At 40.6% G+C, this 6000-nt stretch overlaps 1 protein-coding gene across 1 annotated transcript in view; it reads right to left on the minus strand.

The window, feature by feature from the left end:
* The window catches only part of LOC310662678 (olfactory receptor 10A7-like), a gene marked incomplete at its 3' end in the record, with an annotated part of 37559 nt that extends 32146 nt beyond the window's left edge, over window positions 1–5413 (minus strand). The window contains exon 1 of the mRNA XM_083409623.1: window positions 5334–5413. The remainder of the gene's footprint in view (window positions 1–5333) is intronic.
* Window positions 5414–6000: the final 587 nt, after the last annotated feature.

Consider the following 6000-nt stretch of genomic DNA (forward strand, 5'->3'; position numbering starts at 1 on the left):
GATGTTTTTGAGATGTCTTCTACAACAAAGAATCAAGCCCAAAATGCCAAATCCAAAAGGAAAAGTCTTCATTCTGACTATCGGGATGGAGTTAAAAACCTACCTCTTCAATCGTATCTTTGATATACAAGATTTCTCTGGTGCCTTATCATTTGCACTTCAGTCTAATGAACTTCAAGGATTCCAACACTTTATTCAGAACAGAAACCCTTCTAATGCTGAGGGAGATACTTTTATTAAAGATTTCTGGACAGATCAATTTTGCTGTATATCTCAGGATATTATTCTGGACCATTTTGTACAGGGTAATTACTCTGGGAGAGCTTATTCATCTCCCTGCACTGGAGAGGAGAAACTAGAGAGCCTTCCTGAGCATGTCTTCCCAAGGAGTGTAACAGGCCACAGCTACAGCTTTTACAATAGTGTCTATATTGTGGCTCATGCCTTACATGCCATGATATCATCCAGATCCAGAAGCAAAGCAGGGATGAAGAGAGAAAGATGGAGCCTTCAAAATCATGAGCCATGGCAGGTGACAAGAGTCCAAACTTGAATCAGGGGCTGGTTGTTCTACTTTTATTATCAATTCCAGTAACATTTAACTGTACATCTGAATGCAATTTGTGAAAAAGAAATGAAGAGAGGGATATGTGAAAGGGCACATGAAAAAGAGTGGTATGTTTGAGAGATGTACATGGTGTGTATTTCTGTTTTCTGTCTTAGTTTCAAGGATTCCCTCTTTGCTGACATAAGCACCCAGTCTCTTTGTTTCTTTGTTGCCCACTTCTCATGTGGTGATATTGATGGGAACAAGCTTTGCTCTGTGTAGAGAGTTTCCTCCCATATTTTCGGGAAGGGGGAATGATGGGAACCATTCCATCCACACAGCTATTTTTTACATATCATATTTGGAGCTGTTGGCCAGCATGTTTTCATCCATTCAGCAACTTTTCTGACTGGTTGTTTGAATGCTCTTTGTGCTGTTGTTTGAATGGTCTTCGTGTGTGTGTTGGTGTGAGCATGTTCATGTGCATTGGATGGAATTCATTTGGGCAGAGACAGACAGTTAGGTGGAAGTGTGGTGTGTGAAAGAGAAATGAAGAGAGGGAAATGTAAAAGGGTACAGTATATGAGAAAGAGTGGTATGTTTGAGAAATGTACATGGTGTGTGTTTTCAGAGTCAGGCAGAGCTCTAATGTTGCATTAGCAAGAAACATAAGGAGAATAAGTCCTATATAGTAGCACCAGCTTCATCTGAATTGTTGGTCTTACCCACATTGTGAGATACTGCTTTAATTAAGGAGACCCAGCTATGTCCCTTAGCTTTATACTATGATGGAGAGGGGGAGCCCTGGTCTGTGCAAACCTTTGGCACTGTAGTCCTCCAAGTCCAAGAACAGCAATATTACATCTCCAGGTCAAATTAGAAGTAGCAGTGATTCATCTGATGGAGACACTTTTTAGATTGGTCCTGTGCAACCTTCTGCTTCTGTGTTGCCTTCATTCCCTATAGTTAAGAGGTACAAGGTTGGCAACTTTTCATAATGTTTCTTAATGTTTGTGAGATCTTTGTTCGTGTGATTGCTCAATATTCATATTCAATATTCATTAAGCCATTAAGCAGAGAAAGAGAGAGACAGTGAGAAAAGTGTACATGTAGTGTGTGTGAAAGAGTAATGGAGAAAGGGAAATATAAAATATGGATATGAGGTGACTTATCTATGAGAGTATTAACGACACTTTTAATTTTTGATCGTTTCTTCAGTTTTTATTAATTTTCTGATCATTTTTTAAAACAAACATCCCTCTCCCTGCTCTACCACGGTTTGAGTACATTATATACTTTATAATACTATATATATATGTATATACATATATATATATATATATATATATATATATACATATATATATATATATATATATATATGTATGTGTATGTATATGTATATGTATATATATACACATGTATATATATACACACACACATATATATATGTATATATACTATATACATTTAGCCTGTCTTTTGGCCATAAATAATAAACGTCTGACCTAGATCTTGCTTTATTAACATTATCTCCATCAAGAGGGCATTGTCCACCACAGTGGCCTTCATGCCTTGTGTGTTTTTTGGTCTGGCTGGACCATTTTCTTAAATAGCTCCTTTTTCTGTTTTTGTTCCAGCTCTACCATTTTTTGAAAGCTGTGTCATTTAACAACAGTGTTAAGGAGAAGGTTTCCTTTGACCAGAATGGGGAGCTCATTCAAAAGTATGACATTATTAATTTGGTCACATATCCAAACCAATCTTTCAATAAAGTGAAAGTTGGAAGGATGGATCCCCAAGCTCCTCCTGACGAACTCCTGAGCATCAACGAGGATGCCATAGTTTGGCACAGCTGGTTTAATCAGGTAGGACCTCAATGCAGATATTTGGAAAGTGTCCCAGTTCTCAATGAGGGTGAGTCTTTTGTTCAAAGCCCAACCCTCTGCACAATTTTGTCCTTGCCTATGCTCATTCTCCAACCACACCAACCTTCTGAGGAGAGATTTCATGGAGGGTTCCCCATTACATGAAAATGTTACTTTCATTCAAGCAAAAATTAAAAGCAGTCCTATGCAGACTTACCCCAGTGAGTAAGACGGCATAGTGTGTGCTTCAAAATGTTTATATTGACAGAAATTACTTTGCAAAAATGTCAATATTATGCTGGTGTCAGGGAGTTTCAGGACACTGGTGAATGTGCAGTGGGGGAAGTGGGGCTGGAGTCTGTTTGGGAAGGATGGGCAGCAAGGAAGCATGAAGCAGCTGAAGCTGCAGAGTTGGAGGGTGAAGGATTCAAGGAAATGGGGGAAGAAGCAGGTCAGTGAAGTGAAGAGCCAGGTGCTTCCCTCCCCTCTCCTGCATCACTGTCTCCCAGAACCACGAGAGGATTGAAGCAGGAAAAGCAGAAACAGCTACCATGCCAGTATACGGTAGTCTCCAGCTGTGTGTATACAGTCCATAAATGGAAGTTACACGAGCTGGTGAAGGGCGTGAGGCTCCCTGTTGCTGCAATTGAGCCATCAACAAGGGGTATTATGGTATTGTAAGTGTCAGCTTAGACAAGTGCCATCTGCACTTGTTAGACTGGGCCTTCAGGACTTATTCCACAGGTAAACAATTAAAAATGTTGTTTGTGTTGCTTAGGAAGCTAGACTACTGTTTAGCATATTCTTTCCTGAACCTTCATGATTCCAAGATGATTCTCCTGATAATTAACATCTCCCCCTCTCATTTGTTGATAGACACAGCCTGTTGCTTTGTGTAATCCCAAGTGCCCAACCGGTTATATGAAAAAAAGCAAGGAGGGGGAGTCCTTCTGCTGCTATGATTGCATTGTATGCCCCAAAGGGTGGATATCTGATCATGAAGGTGAGAGTTTCAGCATACAGATGCAAGAAAAATATCTACACTTCACAGCCAAATATAAGGAAGAATAATGGGCACATTATGCAAATGCAGTTAATGAGTACTATGTGGGCAATGCCATTTTATGTGTCCAGCTATGGAATGTTATGTGCCTTCCATGTTTCAAATGAGATTTTGTAGTATCTATGAACATATGAAAATGTAAACCTTTGCATCGAGCACCATCTATCACAGCAGCACACTCTTTGAGCTTGAGGGAGCCCTGGCTGATGATGTGTCTCAGCACCAACTGAAAAAAATGTCAAGGAAAATGAAACAGACCTGTCAGTTCAGCAACAGAATGAGGCCATTCTGCCTATTCTTTCCTTGTCATATTTAAAAAAAAAAAAGTTCAATAAAAGTTTGTGGACTTGAGCTTGTGGACATCTAATTAAGCTGAATATTAGCAAATTCAGTACAGTTAAAAAAAGGCAGTTCTGTGCACAGCGCATAGCTAAATGATGGAACTAAATGAGGGCCATCAGTGGCTACTAGCCATGATGGATATGCCTCCATGCTCAGCAGCAGGAATGCTTCTTAATACCATTTGCTGGAAACCACAGTGGGCGGTAGAGTAGTCTTCTGTTTGGGTCCTGCTTATGGGTTTCCTACAGGCATCAGGCTGGTCACTGTGAGAACCAGATCATGGACAAGAAGGGCAACTGGCCTGATCTATAAGGCTTTTCTTTAGCACATTATGGACTATTCCTTGTCTCAACCTTAATTTACATTTCTGCCTTCAATGTAGTTCCACATGTGTACAAGCTGAACATCTACAGTGAGGTTTTTGAACTTCTGTGAAGTGGCTATAGTTCCAGTTCCTTGTTTGTTTTCCCTACTGATTCCTAAAAGCATGAGAGTTTGCTTTTGTAAAATAAGAACAATCAACATTTGCTTCACACAATGCAGTGTTACTAATAAATATGAATTTTGTTTTCTCCTACCGCGTTGAGGCACCCATAACATTTGTGGCAACTATGTGATAGCCTGGAAATACAATGTTCTAATGTCCATACAAGAAATACATAATACAATACATTATGGGGAGAAATATGAACATAGAATCCAGTTTAATGTTCTGTCAAATCACATTGTTCTTCCTATGTTTTAATGAGCCCTTTTTTAGCCATTGAATGTAACACCACATTTCCCACCATAAAAATAGAATGAAATACATGAGTGAATGCAAGGAGAATATTTCATTTTTCAGTTATGACATATTATACTAATAAAGTAAATGTAAAGGACAGTTAAGTCCACTCAAATTCGACTATAGGGTGCGGTGCTCATCTCTGCTTACAGGATGAGGAAACTGGTGTTTGTCCACAGACAGTTTTCTGGGTCATGTAGCTAGAATGACTAAACTGCTTTTGGTGCAACGGGACACTGTGATGGAGGCCAGAGAGCATAGAAACACCATTTACCTTCCCGCTACAGCGTTACCCATTTATCGTATTAGACATGCGTGGCGCTGTTGTCTAAACCACTAAGCCTCTTGGGCTTGCTGATTGGAAGGTCGGTGGTTCAAATGCCCACGATGGGGTGAATTCCCATTGCTCCCTCCCTGCTCCTGCCAACCTAGCAGGTCAAAAGCACACCAGTACAAGTAGAAAAATAGGTACTGCTGCAGTTGGAAGGTAAACGGCGTTTCTGTGCGCTGTTGCTTCTGTCACAGTGTACCATTGCACCAGAAGTGGTTTAGTGATGCTGGCCACATGACGTGGAAAGCTGTCTGTAGACAAACACTGGCTCCCTCAGCCTGAAAGCGAGATGAGCACAGCAACCTGATAGTCACCTTTGACTAGACTTAACCATCTGTGAGTGCTTTACTGTCAGGGAAAGGGAAGCAGCCAGAGAGGGGGGGCATGGAAGCACTTACCGAGAGCCTAGAGAGCCCTTTTCCAGTCTGTCTTCTGAATCGGAGACTGAATTAGGGAGGGGCCAGTCTGTCCCCAGAACTAGCTATATTCAGAAGAGCTATATTCAGAATTTACCTTTTATTTTTTACTCATGCTGGCATGGTTTGGAACTGCTAGGTTGGCAGGAGTTAGTAATGGGAGCTCACCGAGTTCTGCAGATTAAAACTGCAGATTAAAAGTGGCTCGTTGGTTTAGACCACAGTGCCACCGGCAGTGTAGCTGAACGAGAGTAACAGCTATAGCTAGTTTGTGTTACTTATTCATGACTGTATTCCTGTCACGTCAGAAGCAAAGGGTTAAAAATAATTCTAACCTGGTATTTTTTGTGTTTTCTATTTCAGATATGCCTGTGTGTTCCAAATGTCCAGATGATCAATATGCAAACAGGTTGCCAGAATGCATGTATTCCCAAGACTATAACCTTCTTATCTTATGAAGAACCTTTGGGTATCAGTTTAACACTTTCTGCTGTCTCATTTTCCATTATCACAGTTTTGATGCTAAGAATATTTTTGAAGCACCATGATACTCCCATAGTTAAAGCCAACAACAGGGACCTGACCTACACTCTCCTCATCTCCCTCCTGCTCTGCTTCCTTTCTGCACTCCTATTTATCGGCAGACCTG

This window comes from Podarcis tiliguerta (genome assembly GCF_965153285.1).
Source record: "Podarcis tiliguerta genome assembly, chromosome: 13".
NCBI lineage: Eukaryota > Metazoa > Chordata > Lepidosauria > Squamata > Lacertidae > Podarcis > Podarcis tiliguerta.